Consider the following 22,729-nt stretch of genomic DNA (forward strand, 5'->3'; position numbering starts at 1 on the left):
AGCCACGTTGTTGTTTAAACTATTGTTGCTTCTAGCCCACGTTACCTCCAGTTTCACTTGCTGCAGGGACGCACACATTGCATGAACGCTCATAAGCGTTCTATTTGAGTTCTAGGCCTACATGCTGGAAATCTTAGTTCTCAGATGTAGAACTCAAATGTGTCTTGACGCCGCCGTTAAGATCAAAATAAGATGTTCTAAATGGAACGCGATCGTATTTAAGATATTACGATAGATGTAGCACTGGCACTGACACACTGACAATGAAATGCCGCCGACGTTTGTGATCAGATCAAATAAGACGTTCTAAATGGAACGCGATGTAATTAAGCTGTTCAGATCTTTTCCAAACGTCTTGGAGACGTATGTGTGCTGACTGGGCTATTTCTATATAGTTGATGACACCAAATGAATAAGTATTTCTGATTGGGGAAACTTTTAGCCTAGTTTTTTTCCCCGTCCGCGGTTCCATACCATCTTACTGCAAATGATCAGACGTGTGAAGCACCGGGCAGGGGCGTCGCTAGCTATTTAAAACATTCGGGGCTAGAGCACAGAAGTTAAAGTCCTTTTTGCCGGGGGGTTCGGGGGTTTCTCCCCCTAGAGATTTTGAAAATCGGGCTGATGAACATGCAATTTTAACCTATTTTGAGAATGAAAAGGAAGGCCAATTGTAATGACTCACGTCACGGCATTCTGAATATTTTGATGTTTAAAGACCGTGTAAGGAGAACGTCTCTTCTGCCAAAGTGCACCACACACAACACCCAAAATATGACATTAAAATAGCCTGTAGAATAAACATCGTCATGCACCTCTGTCAAGTGCACAGGTGTGAGCGTTCGTCTCGGGATAAACATTTGGACGTCATCCCCTTCAATTAATGGGCTATGGGTGCCTTGAAAGCAATGCATTTGGGTTGTGTAAGCTATCACGAACTTTTGCCCAAAGAAAAAGTTCCATTCTGTCAAAATCAAGCCCAAAATGCATTGCTTGGAAGCCCCCTCAAACGAGGTCAGGTTTACCATATTTACTGCGCATCTGATTCAATAGTAAATCACGATATATTGAAACTGAGCTGATCGAAATGTCCTCCTGGGTTGCGGGAGATGATGACACACTGAGTTTCCACTTCTTGTCCCTGCTCTGCCCTTTTTTTCTCTAAAGAAACTTCTAATCCATTTGTCCTTCTGTACACTTATTTCGCTAAGGCTAGTTAGTAGAAGCACGAAACAGCAATGCATAATAGCGTAGAGGATAATTGAAATTGCAACATTTTGCAACAAATGATTCTAAACCTGCCCAGATCACGTCAGATTTTCTTGCGCTGCCGTTAATGCACACAATGGACACAAAGGTCTCTTCTACGGGGCTATTTATTTAATTCACGATTAGAGTTTTTGTTGTTGACGGCCCATAGATCAGGGGGTACTATACCCCCCAATGAAGACCCAGTACCCCCCGCAAAGAGACAGAAATATCAGTTTTGGGGGGGTCAGATAACTTTTCTGATATTGTGAAAAAATATCATTACAGTTACAATACAAGTCAACTCCTATTATCACTGTAGGAACATTTTAATGTAAAGCGATTTCAGACACCCCTATTGTGGATCGTACCATTTTTAACCACCTATGCGCTAGAAGCAACTGAGCAAGTGTCAACATTGAATGACAAAACGCTAGGTAAATTCCTCCAGCAGGCTATATTCGGTTTGCTGCTGACGTGCATGGGTAAATGTAAGTTGCTAGCTGACGTCTAGCTTTTTGAAAATGTGTTATTTTACAACCTTCATTTATAAACGTGTTTTGTTGGCTACTGGCTACTTACCTGCTACTTACTTACCCACTAGTAAAGTGGACCTTGGTTAGGTTAGTTAGCAAGTTAATTCTCTATTTAAATAAAGCTTTACATTGTGGTGAGGTAAAATCGATTGTCATTTCCAAGGAGATGAACTCCATAGCCTACGTGTCCATTCTCATTTTATCTTAAATAAATTATTGTGGCCTTTTGAAATTAGTTTGGCACAGATCCTGTGTTTCTATACCGATATGCACAAGACGGTCTGATGTAGCTAAGCCTACATAATAGCCTGAGTGAAACCTGTGGAAACATAAAAAGACCCAAGTAGCCTAGGCTAAATATGTGCTAGTATTTGAATTTGTTTTTAATTGGTTGGTATTGTTTTTTACATTCTATTATTTCATATTTTTAGTTTGATAAATGTAGTTTACCCTGGCTACTATCTTAATGAAACTAGGATTTTATTTTATTCAAAGAGACACTATGAAGAAAAGGAAAAGGCACAGAGACATCAGGCACTTTTTTGGAGCTAAAAGAGTAAGCAGGAAATATTAACACTAAGATCTACAAACAATTACATTAAAAGTGTAGGTGCAGTTAGGTTTATACACTGTTCATGTGTTAAGGAAAGGGGTGCCCAGCAGACGGGAGAGGCACAATGATGAAAGCTGTGAGCAGGCCGCAGGGAGACGACACTATGAGGTCAGAGTTGATCAAAACAGTTCTCTTTTGGATATACAGTATAAGAAAGATTAAATATTCTGTAGTCTACTGATTATCAGTTTGTCGCATGTATGTGTGTTACACAACACATGTTGCACTTGGTGATCACGGTGGGGATTGATATGGTAATGGACCATGATGGTCATAGAAGAAGTGAAAGAGCAGGCCTACCCCCCAATTATGGTGGGGTAATTCGCACTCTGGTTCCAACTCTTTACGGGAGCGTTTATTTCCAAATTTTACTTTCATTTTAATCTGTCAAAAAGTGTGGGGGATAGAATCGTGTTCCAGCAAAAGTGTGTACGTTATAACACCCACATCCCCCACGCTTGCTACGCGCCTGACAATCAAGAAACGGTAGTAAAAACCTTTGAAAGTATTAGGCTACAATTATCAATGGTGTGTGTGTCGGTCTGTGTGAGAGAGAGAGAGAGAGAGAGAGAGGTGAAGGCTATCTGTCCGTGTAGGCTATGTGTAGAAGAGAGGGAGAGAGAGAGTGTGTGCGTGCAAACTAAATAAGGTGTTCAATCTTCCAAAAAGCCGACATCCAAAACAATAAACAGCCTATGCACTGACCGAATAAACTAGCCCTTTTCTGTTCTGTTTATTCTGTTTTCTGTTTATTTTTTCTCCATTTTTCATGGTCATGTAATAATGTTCAACCGTGAATCTTCTGGGTGGTTATCTGCATTTTTGAGGAATTCAAAATTATTAATTTGCACGGGGCCATTTTTAACGATTCAACTCGCTCTGCATCTCTTACGGTGTCTTGCCATAACGCAGGGTCGTCAAAAACAATCTTTGGTCGTCACTGATAACTGTAGTGCTACTAGGTATCGTGTTAGGGCTACTCATGTTACTGGTTTCGTTGCACCCAAAGCTTCTGCTACCGAAATGGTGTCTGTAGCAGCACCAAAAGCACCAGTGCGGACTTCGGCAGTGACAGTGATCTTGTCCCTCACGTCTGTTTCACTTAGATCAACATCATAATCATCATCATCATCAGTAGAAGAATATGTAGGCTAGTACAAGTTGCCGGTGGTGGTGCATCAGTACCACAGCTGCTGCAGCTAGCATTAGCTACACCACCCAGCTCAGCAGATGTTGCAGATGTCGATGCATCACTGTCCAAATTACTTTCTTCCGTGGAAGAATTCTTCGACTGGAATAAGTTGGTTAATTTAGGCAATTTCTTTCTAAATTCTTCCTCCTCCCTTTTTCTTTTTCGTTTATCACTTCCACTCTGGAAACGTTCCATGGCTGCTGTCAATCGCTCAACTCCACACCTCACCAAGACGTCGTTCAGACTAGAAGCTAGCTAGTTGCTGCTTTGGTGACAGGAAGCGGACCTGCAGTCATTTGATTTTATGATGAGTTTATGAGCAATCATGAGGCAAAAAATTTTTTCAATCTTTATTATGGATTAGAATATATTGTTTGGATGCGGTGATCATTTATTAAAAAAAAAAAAAAAAAAAAAAAAAACGATATGGGGATGACGAGGCCCCCTGGTGGCCGAGGCCCCAGGCAATTGTCCGCCCCTGGGTGCAGTCAGGTGTTGCTTCTTCCACGGTCTCTTACTGGGGGTTGAGGTGCTGGGGCCATAATAGCTGAAGAGACGTTTTTGTCTTAAGTAGGCTAACAAATAACCAACACATTTGCCACAGCGAGTATAACGCGGGGGAAATTACGCCATGACGGCGTTCAATATCACCAATGGCTATCACAGGGTTGTTTTCAGTCCCATCAGAAAAGATTGAGACTAACTAAACTAGATGTACCGCAGAGCGGTACAAAATATGACCGCCGCCCAGTCCAGCACATTTTTTCCACAAAAATAAATCACGCTGAAAGGCCAATATGATTCTAACTGTCTCACTAAATTGCATTATCCACACTCAATTCTCACTGGTATCTGCTAGACAACAAGTACCAAAACATGATTAGTTCATAGATGTCACATGTAAAATTCATTTTATACAGCCCCACCCCCATCTTGCCTGTTCATAATTCTGAGAAATTCTTGAATTGTGTGCATGTGCTTCGCTGCGCGGCGGTCATAATAACATCAGCAATGGGCATACAGGTCAACTTGCAGCATGTGTAGTCCACAGTATACGCGAAGAACGAATGAGGAATCATTTTTACCGAGGCTGTCTCAATTAACTTACGTTTCACATTGCCATAATGGGCGTGCTAATGTTGTTTTTCTCAGTGTCTCAGCATAATGGCAGAGAAACGGGCTCTGATAATGCATTGCTAGCTGCTAATGTTAGCAATGAGGCCGTTTTTATTTCCAGGGTTTCCCGCAGCACTTTGCAGTCAAGGCGGCCGCCTTGGCAAAACCACCCTGCCGCCTTAACTACGTCGTCAAAGAAACGTGACCAACGCCGATCTCCCTTCTCCGCAGAACGCATTAAAAAATAAGAAGAAACGTGTCATGAATCGAAAAATAATCAGATTTTATAATCTTTACATATGTGATATGCCTCCGAATCAGAGCTAGTGAGCGGTGCAAATATCTCGCTCCTTGTTCTCAAGAATCAGTCAAATCGCGAATAGAGGGAGAGCAGCTTCACAGAAGAGAACTTCTGACGGCAAATTTGAGGAAAAGTTGGTAAACCACCCTTCTTACCTAATTTGAGGGTGCTGATTCTGAATATTTTGTTTACCAAGCTCAATTCTGAGTTCTAAGCAGCATAATCAGCATTTTAGCTTATTTTTCCCTAAATTGGGTTGATTTCAAAAGTAATCACTAAAACCAAATACAAGTGTTCTCTAAATACATGTTTGAGCATTAAAGAAGCCATACTATAGTTTATTAACATATTTAATGGAAACATGATTACAGTTAACATGTAACTCGGAAATTCTAATCAAAACACAACCATATTTTTATTGCTAGTGAGTCGTGGTGTTTTATGCATTTCATCACAATAACAAGTTGCACAGATAACCTTCAACTCAGAATATATCCTACAGTACACAAGAACTTAGATAGTGGGAATAAGCCTAATGCATCTACCGTCAGCTACAACCGACAAGTAAAAAACATTTTACTTCTAGTAACACTGGATTTGGTATGTGCTTGCCTCCATACTAGAGCTTGATAATGTGCTCTTCTAATATGCCATTGAGCAGCATCACTGGTTTAAGGTAGAGCCTCCGATCCTCGACATCTAGAAAACAGAGTGGCTCTGGCATAGTGTTGTCACGATACCAAAATTATGACTTCAATACAATACCTGCCATAAATATCTTAATACTCGATACTGAAACAATATCCAAATCCTAAAATATCTGGAAAAGAAAGGACGCAGGCCTCCTCCAAGTGTATTGAGTCATTTGTGTTGAATTTGGTGCACTTTTGGTCAATTCTGGGTTTTAAACTTCTAAACTTCCTACACAATTATTATTTTTGTAGTCAGTAAAATAGTAGTTTGTGTGTGATTAAGTCATTTATTGTTTGTTATAGCTCATTTATATTGTGTGGTATTTTGGCAATAAATGACCTTTAAATAGCCAAAGTAGGCAAGGTCAAGGTCAGTGTTCAAATTACTGCATGCAAATCACTTAATGCAATGCAGAAGAGCCTAATCTTTAGGCCATCTGATGTAGGCCTTCCCGTGTTTATGGAATTCTATGACAGTTGCAAAGGGAAAAAAGTTAAGATAGTCTTCTTTGCTCCCAGTGTAATTTAATAAGTATGTTTCAACCACTCAGGTCTCAATCAGATGGGCCTACACCATTATCTGTTGCAATATCTGTGTGCATTCCTACATTAGGTCTTTCTTTGATAGTTAACATCATTTGCTACCACATAACAAATACCAAATAACAATACAAAAGTTTCTTACAAACTTTCCTGCATACTTCTTAAATGTACTGCAGTCAGATGGGTGTCCTAAAGACGTAACTAGATCTTGAGCATCTATTGAATGAGCAGTTTTTGCAGTGATCACTACTGGACATTCCACATTGCTAGACAGCACTTGAGTGAGGATAGACTTATTTCCACTTCACAAATAACCATTGCTATCTGTAATAGCTACAGTGCAGGGACATTAATCAGTTCATAGCTGAGGATTTGTCCTAGGTCCACTTCCCTTTCAGCATCAAATGCAGGAGATTTCTCCCCCTGGAAATTTTGAAATTCTGGCTGCTAAACATACCATTTCAATGCAGTTTGGAAGGGACAGAAATACCTTAACAGAGCAAGCAGCAACCCTCATCTATCTGAGGACTAAGCTAAAGTATCTATTTTGTAAGTTAATGTAAAACAGATAGGTTGGTGAAAGAACTGTAAGCTCATTAAAGCATGTTTAGACACACACATTTACACTTAGGCATACTACACATGATTTTAAAAACAGCACCATTGCAGTTGTTATGATTTGATTGATATGTGACCTAAGAACAATCTTACATTAAAAAAGTTGCTGAGGTCTGACTTTGTGGTGCTCAGAAATTGAATTAGTTTAATCTTAATTCATGTGATGAAGGACTTTGAACGAAGTTTGACAGGTGCTGAGTAACACTAAATATTTGAATATTTTACTACTAGTAATATATTTTTCATTACCATTATGGCAAGCAATAGGCTAGGCCTACCTCATTTGTAAGTTGCTACCTGCAAATCATGAGCAAGTGACCTGATAACCTAAGTTATGAGCACATGAGAGAGAGACTATTATACTTTCTTGCCCTCTACATCACGGTCATAGCAATCCTATTTATATAAAACAACTTTAGGCCTCCTTTTAAAAGACTAGGCCTATCCCTTTTCACTACATGGATTAGCCACATAAGTGAAGAGAACAAGTGGAGATTGAGAAACATCCAACGCAATGCCTTGGTAGGCCTAATGTTATTAGGTTGGATTTTGTAGCCTAGTCACTGCAAATTTAACATCCTTGTTTCTATTAAACTGGAAACAACTGAACCAGGAGACTTTGCCAAATATTTGTAATATGTGTAAGAGTAGCCTAGGTACGTTACACTGACACCATGTAGGCTAACGTTAACGTAATGCTCTGAATTCGCGGCCAACATCAAATCCATAGTTCTAACTATTTGATCGCCAAGTCAAAATTTCCTGGTCAACCACAAATAATTTCACTACTTTTTATTGCTTAGCTAGACTACTTACCACTTCAACACCATTGACTGTATCTGTTTAAACTGTAACTGTAACAGTTCAACTGTTCAAGCTCAATGCGCGTGTGAGTTGTTACAGGAACATACATAGACACCAATTTTAGGAAAAGGGCTAATGTTGACCGGTCCTCAGCTATTTTGGGACGGTTTATTCCACATCCAGAAGAATGCATTTGAGTCGTTATAGGCTCTGGCTTATTATGGAGCGTAATAGGAACCAAGTTATGATCAAGAAGGGAGGAAAAATCCGAGGGGGCACGTGCCCCCTTTATTTCAATGGGCATGACGCCACTGGTCAGGTGTGATGAAATGCGTTCATATTCCACTTTTTATGTCATAAACGTTGCAGGCCTATGGAAAGTCAAGTCATATAGTCAAGTCATATTTATTTATATAGCACACTTAAACACAAATGTTATTGACCCAAGGTGCTCAAAAATAAAAAAAAAACAGTAATAAAAACAAAAAATAAAGACATAAATGACAAAAAAAATAAAATAAATGAAAATACAAAATAATAATAATAATAATAAACAGATTATGATTATAGATAAAAATAAACATATGGTTACTGAAACTACTACTACTATAGGCCTAGAGAAAGATGTACAGTAAAGTTAGATGCCAGTTAATATAATGCAGAAAAGAAATAGAAATAAGATGAAATAAATAAAAAATTAAATAAAAATAAACAACCAAACAAGGGGAGAAATTAACATTATAGGCCAAAGAAAATAGATGGGTCTTTAAATTTGATTTAAAACTACTGATTGTGGGAGAGGACTTAATTTCTATAGGGAGATTGTTCCAGAGTCTAGGGGCAGCAACAGAAAAAGCTCTATCACCTTTAGTTTTAAGGGTTGCCTTTGGGACTGATAGGAGAAGTTGTGAGGAAGACCTCAGTGGCCTAGAAGGACAGTAGGGACTTAAAAGGTCACAGATATACTGTGGTGCCATTCCATTTAGGGCTTTGAAAACAAAAAGTAAAACTTTAAAATGAATTCTGTAATTGACAGGTAACCAATGGAGTTGGGCCAGCACAGGACTTATTTGCATATGTTTCTTTGTTCCAGTAAGAAGCCTAGCTGCTGCATTTTGGACTAATTGAAGTCTAGCAAGGGTAGATTGGTTCAGACCTAAATACAGAGAGTTACAATAGTCCAGCCTAGATGTAACAAAAACATGGATTACAGTTTCTAAGTCAGTATATGAGAGCCAGGGCTTTAATTTAGCTATTTGTCTAGCTGACTTAACTGACTTAACAGACTTTTGGTACATCTTTAGAGAATCTAAAAGAGACTTGGAGTTCGTCTTTTTTCCATTTTCGCTCATTTCTCCTACACACTTGTCTAAGAGAATGGGTAGAATCATTAAACCAGGGAGTGGAGTTGGTTTTTAACCGTTTTAGTTTTAAAGGTGCAACACAGTCTAGAGTAGCGGAACAGGAAGTGTTGAAGAGATTAACTAATTCTTCCGTATCAGAGCATAATCAGCAAAATCATAGAGTGGTCAGAGATACCAATATCAACAATTTCTAAATTAGACACAGAGAAGCCAGAGGAAAGTATAAGGTCTAGAGTGTGGCCTTTCTGATGTGTTGGTGCCATCACTGATTGAGTGAGGTCAAAAGAGTCCACTATGCATAAAAACTCATGAACCAAAGGTTTTGATGGGCAACAGATGTGAATGTTGAAATCCCCAAGAATCAATAATTTGTCAGAATGAGTGGCCATGACTGATAAAAGGTCAGAGAATTCCTGAATACATTTAGAACCAATTTTAGGTGGTCTGTACACTAATGCACAGAGGACAGGGGGATTAGCATGCATTTTAAAAAGTTGAACCTCAAAAGTAGAGTAAACATCAGTTGGTATAATTCTACAATTAAAACAGTCTTTAAACACAGTTACTAGACCACCTCCACGACCAGTAGACCTGGGGGAATTGAAGAAGCTGCACTTAGGAGGGCAAAGTTCACCGAAAGGCATTACATCACCGTTGTTAAGCCAAGTCTCCGTGATGAAAAGAAAGTCCAGTGGACTTAGTGGTAGGGTTGTCCAATGATCAAGTTGTTGCTTCAATTTGTGTTTTAATTTATGCGACGCACCGATGCTGGGTTCGTCCGTTTGGCGCAAGTTTAAAATATAGCCGACTGCGTGATTTGTCATTTTCGTTCTTTTGGCAATTAATCCCGACTGATCCCTTTAGTTAACGTTGCCAAGCTTGTTTGTTGTTGCAGTCTTTTAAAATAAATGTTCTGAGTGAAATATATTGCCGTTGCTCTTAGTTCTTTGGGACCGGGGAGCTAAATTGACCTGACCGAATTTAACCGGAGAAGCGGTAAACAGCCACCTGCTCTCAGCACAGTGTTGACGCGCAAGACTGACAATAGACAGGCCTAGGCCCGTCCAGGCCCATCCGTGCCTACGCGTATGCTTTCTAAATTATTGAGCTAACTCCATCCCCATCAACGAACTTAGACTATATGGCCAATATCTTTGAAATTTAACGGTCTTGGTTTTATTAGTGGGCATGCCTCAGACCTGTGGTGTGAGCGGTATGGGAGCGGAACAGAGCGGCCACTCCGCCTCTAATTAAAAAAGCCAGCCAAATTCCATCCATATTACACAAAACTATAAAATGATCTAAACTTCATTCACTCTCGTGTATAGATCAGGACAGACTTATGAACAGGCTGCAGGTAAACAGTCTGATAGCCTGCATGAAGATAAGCATTAATGGTCCAATAGTAAAACAGTGCAATTACCAAAGGGCCCTTGAAATGATCTTTTTTAAAGCCAAGGAGGATGGCTTTGTAACAATGCTAGTTGTCAGCTCTGCCATAAGTAGTGACTGATCACATTTGCACATTTAGTTGTTTTGCACTTTCTTTTGCACTTGTTCTATAGTTTGTAATAGTCTTTGTTAAAATTGCACAAATATTTTGAAATATTTGTATACTGTTGTGTTGTATAGTTTGTTTGGTGTTGTTACTTTGTTCTTTGTTAACTGTTATTTTGAGAAGCTGGGTATTTATTTAAAATTGTAGTGTTTAATAAATAATTGGTAAATATACAGAGTCTGTAGTGTATCGCACAAACAAGACGCCAACACCCACACCCCCCCACCGACGGCAACCGATACCAGACACCCCCTCGAGACCTACGACCTACCACTAACACATTTCCTGCGGGAAACCCTGCTACTGTTGTCAGTGATATAAGTATTTGACATGAACATGATTTCTTAACGTCTAGTGACATATTAGGGCCATTTTATGATTAATTGAAATACATTTCTTACATACGGGACCTTTAAGGAAGAACATGTATTTATTATTTATTTATTTATGATACATTATTCATTCACATAGAAAATTGGTGTCCTTAAAAGGTTGGATATTTCCTCATTTTTTACTTAAGGCATTAAGATCCATTTCCAAAAGATGATTTTATAGGTGCGGTTTTGAAAATTGGTCAAAAAACATTGGTGCGGATGGATGGCGGATGAATGATAAGTTTTGTAATGCAGTTAGCCCATCCGCGCATCTCTAGCGTGTGTTTATATGTGTTTGCATGTGTGTGTGTACGTGTGTTTATGTGTGTGTGCGCGTGTGTGTTTATAGATAGATAGATAGATAGATACTTTATTGATCCCTAAGGGGAAAATCAAGATATATGTGTGTGCGTGTGTGTGTTTATGTGAGTGTGTATCGGTGTGTGTGTTTGGCTTGATGGTGTTTTAAGCCCCCACCGTCAACTTCAAGCCAGCACTGTGACCGTTGACTTCAAGTACGAAGTACACAAATCCCGTACTTGAGTGAAAGTGGAGATACATGTGGTCAAATGTTACTCTAGTAAAAGTAAAAGTAAAAGTCCTCCTTTACATTTCCACTTGAGTGGAAGTACAAAAGTACTTGCCTTCAAATGTACTTAAGTATAAAAAGTAAAAGTCCTGAAATGTATTATGACTAATGTTGCATTTACTATTGTTGAAATGATTCGGCACAGCCATAGGCATTTATTGAGCCTTTCTCCTTCATTCAAGGACAAAATCAGCTAATAATTGTTGTATGTAGAAAGAACTAAAAACAAACAAATGTGATATCTTATCTTAGATACTTCAAAGTAACCACATCTTTCTTTGTTGAATGCTTTACACTTTCGGACCAAATCAAGATGTTCCCTTTTGTGTTTGATAGTGTCAGATATTCATATCATTATTATCATCAATATTGTGAAAAGGGGTCAACAAGGAACAGTAAATGTGGATATGACAATAATATAGGTTAGGCAACACCATTTAAAGCCTAGCTTGCTTAATAGAAAATATACAAGTACGTATTTGGACAGTCTTTTTTCCAAAAGGAACTTCAACTGTATTTCATTACATTACATTACATTACATTTGGCTGACGCATTTTTTGCCAAAGCGACTAACAACATGGTAAACAGTTTAAGTTTTAGAGCAATTCTCAACAATTTTAGGACAATTTAAAAAACATTAGAGTACAGTAAGAATAAGTGCATCAGTGAGTGCTGTTTTTAACAGTTGCGTGTCAGTTCAAGACGGCTGGTGAGTGCTAGGATCAGTAAGACTTGTTGTAAGTGTTGCTATGAGAGGAGATGTTCTCTAAAGAGCTGGGTCTTCAGGAGTTTTTTGAAAATGGAGAAGGATGTCCCTGCCCTTGTAGGAACTGGCAGTGTGTTCCACCAACGAGGAACAACAGATGAGAAAAGTTTGGATTGGCTTGAGCGCACGGTGGTAGAGCTAGACGTCGCTTCGTCTGAGGAGCCAGCGGTCTGGAGGTAGCGTATGTCTGTATGAGGGCATTCAAGTAGGTGGGAGCGAACCGAGACTACTTTGTAGGCAAGCGTTAGAGCCTTGAATTTGATGCGGGCCGCGGGACCATAGGTAGCCAGTGTAGCTGGATGAGCAGCGGGGTAACATGTGCCCTTTTGGGTTGGTTGTAGACCAGGCGCGCCACCGCGTTCTGGATCATCTGAAGTGGTTTCACTGTGCAGGCTGGGAGACCTGTCAGGAGGGCATTGCAGTAGTCGAGTCGTGAGATGACTATTGCCTGAACCAGAAGTTGGGTAGCATCTTGAGTCAAGTAAGTCCTGATTTTTCCATTATGTTGTAGAGTGCTAACGGCGGCATGACCGGGCGACTGAGGCAACATGATCTGAGAAGTTTAGTTGGTTGTCGAGAACAACTCCTAGATTTCTTGCAGTCCTGGTAGGTGAAACAGACAGGGAGTCAAATTTGATGTTGATGTCGTGGTGTATGGTAGGTTTAGCTGGGAGGACCAGCAGTTCAGTCTTTGAGAGGTTCAGCTGGAGGTGGTGTGCCTTCATCCATGTAGCTATGTCTGAGAGGCAATCCGAGATCCGTGCTGAAACCAAGGGGTCATCAGGTGGAAAGGACAGATAGAGCTGTGTGTCGTCTGCATAGCAGTGGTATGAGAAGCCATGCGAACGGATAATCTGTCCCAAGGAGGTGGTGTAGATAGCAAAGAGAAGGGGGCCCAGCACTGAGCCCTGGGGACCCCTGTGGTGAGATGGTGAGGTGCAGATAGCTGACCAAGCCATGATAATGCTAAACGAAGCGTCCTGTGAGGTAGGATTCAAACCAGGAGAGAGCAGAACCGAGATTCTCATGTTAGCGAGTATAGAGAGATGGATGCGGGTGATTAACCGCGTGTCAAAGGCAGCCGATAAGTCAAGCAGAATGAGTACTGATGACCGGCGGTCGCCCTGGATTCTTTTAAGGCTTCTGTTACAGACAGCAGAGCCGTTTCGGTAGAGTGGCCGCTTTTTTGAACCCAGACTGATTTGGATCCAGAAGGTTGTTCTGTGAAAGGAAGTCAGAGACCTGTTTGGAGACTGCTCGTTCAATGCCTTTGGATAGGAAAGGCAGGAGTGAGACAGGGCGGTAGTTCTCGACTTGAGCAGGGTTGAGAGAAGCTTTCTTAAGTAACGGTGTTACCCGGGCCATTTTGAACGCTGTTGGAAATGTGCGGAGGTTAGCAGGCATTCATCACATGTGTGATAGCTGGAGCGATGGTCGGGCTGATGGACTGAAGTAGGCTTGTAGGTATAGGGTCCAGCGAGCATGTGGTAGGACAGCTGCATGTCAGCAGTCTAGATACTTCACTCTCGGAGAGAGGCGTGAATGCTGAAAAAGATGTTCCAGCAGTCCCTAGAGGTTGTAGGAGTGCGGTATCTGAGTCAGATGCGTTGAGTGGGCATGTAGAGAACTGACTGCTGATTGCCGCCACTTTGTTTGTAAAAAATGAGGCGAGGGTATCTGCAGTAAGGCTGGATGGAGGAGGAGGCAGCTGAGGGTTGAGTAGCGATTTGAAGGTTGAGAAAAGTTTTCGAAAGTGTCTGTAGCGCTGTTGATTTTGTCATTGTAGAAAGCCGCCTTAGCAGCAGTGATGCTGGCTGAGAAGGAGGTCAGGAGTGTCTGGTAGTTTTGAGGTCATCAGTTAGTTTGGATTTGTGCCATTTCCTCTCGCGGCTCTGAGTTTGGTGCGCCATGCGATCGGAGGGTATCATTTAGCCATGGATGAGAGTGTTTGGATCGAGCTGGCCTTGTGGTAAGAGGGCACAGCTTCGCCTAGACACGCAGGTCAGTGTGGAGCAGAGCGAGTCTGTGGCCTCATTAACCTCCAGAGAGGAGAAGGTGTTGAGTGGAGGTAGACCGGAGGCAACCACAGAGGAGAAGTGCGTTGGAGACAGGTTCCGGATGTTGCGGCGGAACGTGACCATCGGCTGAGGAGCCGGAGGCTGTTCTGTCAGGCTGAACTGGATGAAGAAGTGGTCAGAAAGATGGAGAGGCGTCACCATGAGGGTGTCTGTGCTGCAGTTCCGAGTGAAGATCAAGTCAAGCTCTTTGCCAGCTTTGTGAGTCGCTGGGCTTTGAACCAGTTTGAGGTCAAAGGAGTGGATCAGGGCCAAAAAGTCCGCTGAGCCTGGGGCATCTAAGTGGATGTTCATATCACCAAGAACAAGAAGCGGACAGTCATGCTCAGGGATGGAGGACAGCAGAGTGTCAAGTTCATCCATATCAGACACACACAAAATGTAGTGGAGTAAAAAGTAAGATCTTTGGCCTCGAAATGTACTGGAGTAAAAGTAAAAAGTTTAACAAAATTGAAATACTAAAGTACAGATACATGAAAAAGGGACTTAAGTACAGTAATTGAGTAAATGTACTCAAGTAATGTCCACCACTGAGCCTAACACACTTGCACACACACATGTGCACACCCACCCACCCACCCACATGCACACACATAAAAACATACAAGCATGCAGGCAAGCAGGCGCACAGGTACGACCTAATTATCCCCACATACACACTGACAAGCGAACACACTCAGAAACGCACATATACACAAAAATAAACACCCACTAATTTACATACACAAAAGTTGCAAGAGTAGGGGCTGGAGAAGATGGAGACAAATTGACAAGTGTGATTTTTTTTTTCGCGGAGAGAATGTGCAGGACTGAGCGGTGGTCATATTTTTGTACCGCTTTGCGCTACATCTAGTTATAAACTTATTCTAGAGCATGTATTTTGGCATAGCAAATGCTTACTTGCCTTTTTTTATCTGTTTATCAGGCACACCACAGGAAAGCACACCCATACATAAGCTAATGCTGCTGAGTCAGTTTAGGCGGGGGAAAACTACTCACCAATTTATAAGAACAAAGATATAATCTTTCAGAGAAAACTTGATCTTGAACTAGAACTTGAATAGGCTAAAAGTACACAAAGTGTTTTTTTCCACAGCAGGTCAAGTAGACACACACACTACACATACAGGGGAGGACGCAGCCCCCCACACAAAAAGGAACACACACGAGGGAGAACTAAAAGGGAAACTTGTCACAATAAAGACGCTAACTTTACACTTATAACTTAGGAGATATAAAGACATAAACCCCAAATGTTGACCCCCGTATCCCAGCATGCCCTGCGTGGGAGAACGCTAACAAAGGTCTTGTGCGCCGACGTTACACAATGTTAGGTGGTCACTACTAATGTTTATGTGTTTTGTGAAAACTCTATGTCATAACTAAAAGAAATTAGTTGATTGTACTATTTAAGTGAAATGCACTGATCATGTTAAGCAGAGACAACGATAAATGTTATGTTTTTGCAAGGCAGAGGAGGGGTCTAATAAAAATTCTGCCCATCAACCGTTCCTCCTGCTTCTCAGTCCACACAGAGACATGAATGACTCCATGCATCGTGCTGCTGTGACAAATAGGCTACTACATCAAATGGTGGGTGAACTTTCTGATGAACTTGTTGAAAAATTTAAATTCTGATGAAATAACCGAAAATTATCTTCAGTTTGACCAATAGTTAGCTAAATGTTTGTTTACCTGGGAAAACTAAGGTAACATTAGCTTCGTTGTTAGCATGCTAGTAGTCTTTCGGACAGTTAGCTCATGGTAGCTACCTTCCAATGGGTGTGTATGGCAGATTATAACAATATCACATATGTTCTCGTGTAAATATACCTTCTTGGTGCTACTTAGTTTAATTCAGACTTTATCATTGAAATTGGTGTTTCTGTCTGTAGACAGTCTTAGCTAACCATCATAGATATATATACTGACAGTATATATATCTATGGCTAACCATAGCAGCACATGTTGGTTAGCTTTTGGCTAATGTTAGCCGAAGTTCATTCATTTATGTGTTGCATTCATAGGTGATATAGCAAACTTTTATTTCAACTGAGTAAATGAACATGAACTAAAAATTTGTTTTCCAGTGTTGCCAACTCTCGCGAGACAAATAAGCAACTCTCACCTCAAAAAGAAGCCCAAAAGAAGCCCAATGCCTAAAAAGGTGCCCCAAAGTCGCTGTAACCTGCCACAGCCTAAACAGCATAGACTATTTGTATAATGAGTGAAACAATTACTTTTCCAAAGCCAAAACGTACTTTATTTTTCAAGTTTTACAAAACAGAAATCTAAAAATCATTGTACAAGACACACATTTGTGTGTGTATGTGGAGAGAGAGACAGAGAGAGAGAGAGAGAGAGAGGAGAGAGGTATGTGTGTGGGGGGGGCAGAGAGAGACAGAGGTTTTTAAAGATAAAATATAAAAATAAAATATAAAAATAAAGCATATTTTAATAATAATAAAGAGAGAGTTTTTTATAAATAAAATAAATAACATATACAAATAAAATATAAAAATAAAGCAAAGCAATATTATAATAATATCAAAGCAATATTCTGCCACAAAATGTGTGCACAGCATGTGTGTGCCTGACAGCATGACGTGTGGGCCTGACAGCATGACACAGGGGTGGATGTCCCCCTATAAAAGCAGTCATTGATCAAATCATGGCATCACAGCTGACCACAAAACATATATTAAAACTTTTAGAGATCTATATATCTAGAGAGAGAGAGAGTGAGTGAGTGAGAGAGAGAGAGAGAGAGAGAGATGTTCCTGTCCGGTTTATTATGCCAAAAACAGTCAGCAACAAGCAGTTAAACATGGATGCAAATACCTTTAGAAGAAGGCCTTTAGATGAAGGCCTGGTTAGGTTACAAGTAATTCGTTTTGAAACTGAAAACATATGGATTGCCTAGAATATTAGCATAAAGATCAGGCATAGGCTACTTATATCAAATTATGCTTCATTAACAGCATCCATGTAAAGAATTATAAAAACTTTAACAGCATCCATCCAAAGAATGATGAGAACCATGAGAATGCTTTAAATCTTGAACCAATGTTTGGGTGCACACAGCCATCTCTGGAACACTAGCCTGCTGCACAACTGTTCAAAGGATCCTTAATCCTGTCCTCTATCCATCTCTGGAACACTAGCCTGCTGCACAACTGTTCAAAGGATCCTTAATCCTGTCCTCTATCCATCTCTGGAACACTAGCCTGCTGCACAACTGTTCAAAGGATCCTTAATCCTGTCCTCTATCCATCTCTGGAGCACTAGCCTGCTGCACAACTGTTCAAAGGATCCTTAATCCTGTCCTCTATCCATCTCTGGAACACTAGCCTGCTGCACAACTGTTCAAAGGATCCTTAATCCTGTCCTCTATCCATCTCTGGAACACTAGCCTGCTGCACAACTGTTCAAAGGATCCTTAATCCTGTCCTCTATCCATCTCTGGAACACTAGCCTGCTGCACAACTGTTCAAAGGATCCTTAATCCTGTCCTCTATCCATCTCTGGAACACTAGCCTGCTGCACAACTGTTCAAAGGATCCTTAATCCTGTCCTCTATCCATCTCTGGAACACTAGCCTGCTGCACAACTGTTCAAAGGATCCTTAATCCTGTCCTCTATCCATCTCTGGAGCACTAGCCTGCTGCACAACTGTTCAAAGGATCCTTAATCCTGTCCTCTATCCATCTCTGGAACACTAGCCTGCTGCACAACTGTTCAAAGGATCCTTAATCCTGTCCTCTATCCATCTCTGGAGCACTAGCCTGCTGCACAACTGTTCAAAGGATCCTTAATCCTGTCCTCTATCCATCTCTGGAACATTAGCCTGCTGCACAACTGTTCAAAGGATCCTTAATCCTGTCCTCTCCATCTCTGGAACACTAGCCTGCTGCACAACTGTTCAAAGGATCCTTAATCCTGTCCTCTATCCATCTCTGACTGCAGTATACAATATGGCCTTAAGAGAAGAAGGCAAGGACAGTACTGAGTGATACACTCTAAAAAATGCTGGGTTATTTTCTCAACCCAAACGCTGAGTTAAAACTGTTGGGTCATTGTGTGTCAGAGTGTACCCTAACATACAGGACCACTTATTTCTCAATCTCTTAAATATAGTTTAATATGGCCTAAATGCACCCGAAAAACAATGCCTCCATTTAGCCTACCTTAAAGAAGGAAATCACTCGCTTCATCTGCTTCACTTTCGTCCCAGAGTCTGCTCTCCATCTCTATACATTCCTACATTGAACTTCTGAAGCATCTCCGCTGTTGGGGCTGAGAAGCCTTTGCAGCATATTCCCACTAAATGCGCAGGCCGTGGCGAATGCTAAGTATGCTACTCAATGTTTTCTGACCCATGCGGTTTCTGAGTTTGGATTTCCGCGGATTCATTTGGGAAAAAACCCTTTCCACGCCGTCGGCGTTACTGAGGGGCATTGCGAGGAGTGAAAGTGCAAATAGTGCAAGGGCTTTGAAACATTGCTCCCCGCTGCTGTCCCTATAATTTAGAACGTCGGCCCAGAACTCTTCCGCTTGGTGGTCTTCTTTTGTGTCCCACTCATGGAAGTGCACAGCCTGATATTGGGAGTCCAGCTTCCTAGATCTCCAGTATACAGTTTTAAAACTGCGACGGTGGATAGCGGTGGCTTGGTCTGAGATAGCATCACTGATGGGCTGAACACTGCCATGGACCTCCACAGGTTCGTGTTGGCTGGCAGCCTGTTCTGAACCTGTCTCGCAGCCTCGAAAATAAAATCCGGCATCTGGTCTTCATTCCCATCTCTAAAGCACTATCAACATTGGCCTCTCCAAGGCGATGGTGAATTGCACCCCAAAGTTCACTGCGCACAGGGGCATATGATTGCGTGTGTCATCCAAATCAACATTAATCAGATGTGAATCGGACGGGGGGGTGGCGTTGGGAGTCAGGATTTTTGACACCAAGGAACGAAAAAAGTTTGCAGACAGTCGAGCATTTTGAAGGCGTTTCCGATCTCCAGCTGGAAAAAGTTTGTTTTACTCTTGAGAACTCCTGCAAGATAGGCATGAGGAACTGCAAATACAGCTTATTGATAGGGTCGCAGTACATCTGGTATAGGAGCTCGGCGTCAGTAGCAGCGTTTGGCGTCCCTTGCACAATTGAAAATGCAACTTCAGCTCATCCCACTGACCCAACAATCGCACACAACAGTCGTAGATGGATAGCCACCTTGTGCCAGAGAGCTGCGCAAGTTTAAGTGGTGTTTCTCCGGGGTTAATGGTTTCGTATACTATGGCAAACTCTCGTAGTCTCTGCGCACTGTGAGAAAACCACCTGTGCGACTGAGAAATCAGGAACTCAGATTTCTGGGCAGTGTTTCCACAGCTTTGCTTGCGCAGAGCTGGATTGAGTGACAGACACACTTAACTAGTTGAAGCTTCTCATTTTTTGCACGGAGGTGTGTGTACACGGAGTTATTCTTCCCGACCATTACACTGCAGCCGTCGGTTCCTAGGCCTACACAGCGCATGAAATCCAGTCCCACGCTTTCTAGGAACGTAGTCAGAGTGGAAGCTATGGCCACGGCATTTTCTCCGTTCAAATCTATTAAACCTAAATAGGTGGAGACAATCTTCTTCAGAGAAGTGCTAAAGTACCTGATGACAGCACACAGCTGCTTAACACTACTGATGTCAGTGCTTTCATCTATGATGAGAGGGTAGCGAGACTCCCCGATATCTTTCAGTAGTTCGTTGAACATAAACGGGGCAATGACATTTTTAATTAGTGCTGCACATTTTGTTCGGTGAATGCTCACGTCCATGTCACAATCTGTGCCAATTATTTCCCCCAAGCAATCAATACAGCGTATAGACGTGTGACATGCCACATAGGTTGCGAGCCGAAGCTCTGTCATTTGGCTTTTGGTTGATGATTTTACTACTGTGAATCCAATATCCGTTAATCTTGATGATGAGAATGGTTTAGCATTCCTTCTATGCTTTTCTGTGCGAGCATGCTGCATAAGGTCTGCATGGTGTGCTCTTATTTCTGCCTTACAGAACCTGCAAAGAGCCTTACTGTTATCCCCTGTAACGGGGCCTTAATCAATCCTTGAGCTCTTTCTGCCTCTCCCAGTCAGGATTGTATTTTTTTCCCATGCCGACCACTTTGTGGACATTATGCCAACTCTCACTACTGAACCAGTAGGCCTACTACTATCGCAAAACTCCGTAACTTGCACTAGCCAGATCGACTTTTGTTGTTGAGATTTACCAGCGTGATGTTAGAGGTATGATGCCGCATCGAGCTTGCGTCGCGCCAGCAGGCCCTAGTCTTGTGAATGAGAAGAACTGATTGGACAAACAGATAGATAGATAGATAAATAGATAGATACTTTATTGATCGCCAAAGGGATTAAATCTTAACTTAATAAATATGCCTACTGTTGACCAGCCTACAAAAACGTGAAGCACAGAGTCGCAGATATTTTTGGCATTAAGCAACCAAGTTTCTAAAAATAAGCCCAAAAAACCGCAACCCGCGACTCCACATTTTTCCAAGCGACTTCTCGTAAATACAAGCCCAAAGTCGCGTATTATAAGCGGACTTGGCAACTATGTTGTTTTCTTGTGTTCTTTTTTATAGGTTCTTCATCTTTTTTTTATAGGTTCTTCATCTACAGTGGATGTGGAATATGTGGAGTGGAGTTTATGTGGATGTGGAGTTTAAATGTTGTTTGTTCATGATTTATCAATAATAAAAGGCATTCCTATACATTGTGATGAATTTCTCTTAAATTTTTAATAAAACAGTTAAATTAATACAGTAGCCTAATCTTAAAATAAAAAAACAACAGGCCTTTCTACAGAACTTCATATTTTATGAACTACAGAGTTCAAATTTTAATGAGTTTTTTAACATGCATTTTAACCTAGTTATTTTATACAACTGCAACTTCTTAAACAATAAGTTAAGTGAACTAAAGATTTTTAGTAAAGACTACTAATGTAAGCTTAATTTGTCTACAGCATCAACATAAGGTTGTTAGTTGACACAACTAAACCTGTTTAGTTTTATGTTTTGTAAAAACTAGAATGGTTTAAGGCAATCGGTTTCCACACAATTTTCTAGTAATGACAACTAGTTCGGGTTTAGAGTGTGGTTTCAATTCTTATGGATCTGTAAAGTCGTCCAGAGAGGAGAAGCTGGGAAAAAAGTGGTAGTTTGGTTGAGAGGGATCTTTGATTATTCTGGAAGCACAGTTTAAGGTTTTAAGTTGTATTAATATTCATGCATATTCATGTGTGAGAGGATTGATTGTATTGAAGGTCGAACTGAAGTCGATGAACAAGATATTTCAGATATTTCATCCAAGATATTAAGATATTCCATTTCTCCAAAACAACGGTTAAATAAAGGGTATATTGTAGCGTACATATACTTGTGTGCTTCCGTGACTGTAACATTTAATGTACTTCCCCAATGTTAATTCTGTGATTTATGTTTAAATTTTGTAATGAATTTGTACCTCATTTTTTGTGGTAGTGTTAGCATGTAATTCTGTTCGGTATTTCTGATTTGGATTCTGTGGGCCCTACTTAGACAATCTACAACGTCTGAAGTGTATTTAAGCAAATTTAAGGCGTGGCCAGTCCATTTTTGCTAGTTTAACAGCAAAATAACAGATCAGATGCCAGGGCTGTTCTTAGGTTTCTTAATTAAGCATGGGTGTATTTTGGGTATAACATCTATTAAAACAATAAGTGCCATCTACCATTCCAATTAAAAGTGAATAGCGGAATCTGCTTGCATACGCGACCATCTATGCAACAGGATTCCTCTAAAGCTTGCTTTGCTAAATTAGTGTGTGTGTGTGTGTGAGTGTATGTGTGTGTGTGTGTGTGTGTGTGTGTGTGTGACAAGCAGAGTATCAGTATACACACATCTGCACTCGCTTAGTATTTGTATTATAGTATTTCACAGTATTGATTGACAAGGTGTTACAATCAAAACAGCCTTAAAAAAGCAACATTGAATTAAAATCCTACGGACATTCTTCCAAGCACACCAGCACAGTCTTTGCATTGTGTTGCCAGGTACTCGCTAAGGTCTTGCCACTACTAAGATGTTAAGAACAAGAGAACACTAAGAACATTAACTTGTTTGGTGACCAGGGGGGTATTCCAAGTACGTGGTTTAATGACAAACCTCAGTTAACTCAGAGTAAGCGGTAAACCTCCTACAACAAGACCCCTATGGTTTTGTAAGGAGAATGAAGCCATACAGCTCTTCTATTAGGAGGTTTACCCCTAATAGAAGAGTCTGCCTTAATAAT

At 40.9% G+C, this 22,729-nt stretch overlaps 1 protein-coding gene and 1 long non-coding RNA gene across 3 annotated transcripts in view; one reads left to right on the plus strand and one right to left on the minus strand.

The window, feature by feature from the left end:
• LOC125294097 overlaps window positions 1-22,729 on the minus strand; it is a 41,588-nt gene that overhangs the window by 9,236 nt on the left and 9,623 nt on the right. The window lies entirely within an intron of this gene.
• LOC125294098 lies at window positions 1,685-21,118 on the plus strand. Its single transcript, XR_007193487.1, has 4 exons — window positions 1,685-1,739; window positions 2,280-2,340; window positions 2,430-2,505; window positions 21,062-21,118. It is a non-coding gene; the product is annotated as an uncharacterized LOC125294098 (long non-coding RNA).

Source organism: Alosa alosa, chromosome 5 (assembly GCF_017589495.1).
Source record: "Alosa alosa isolate M-15738 ecotype Scorff River chromosome 5, AALO_Geno_1.1, whole genome shotgun sequence".
In the NCBI taxonomy this organism is placed as follows: Eukaryota; Metazoa; Chordata; class Actinopteri; order Clupeiformes; family Clupeidae; genus Alosa; species Alosa alosa.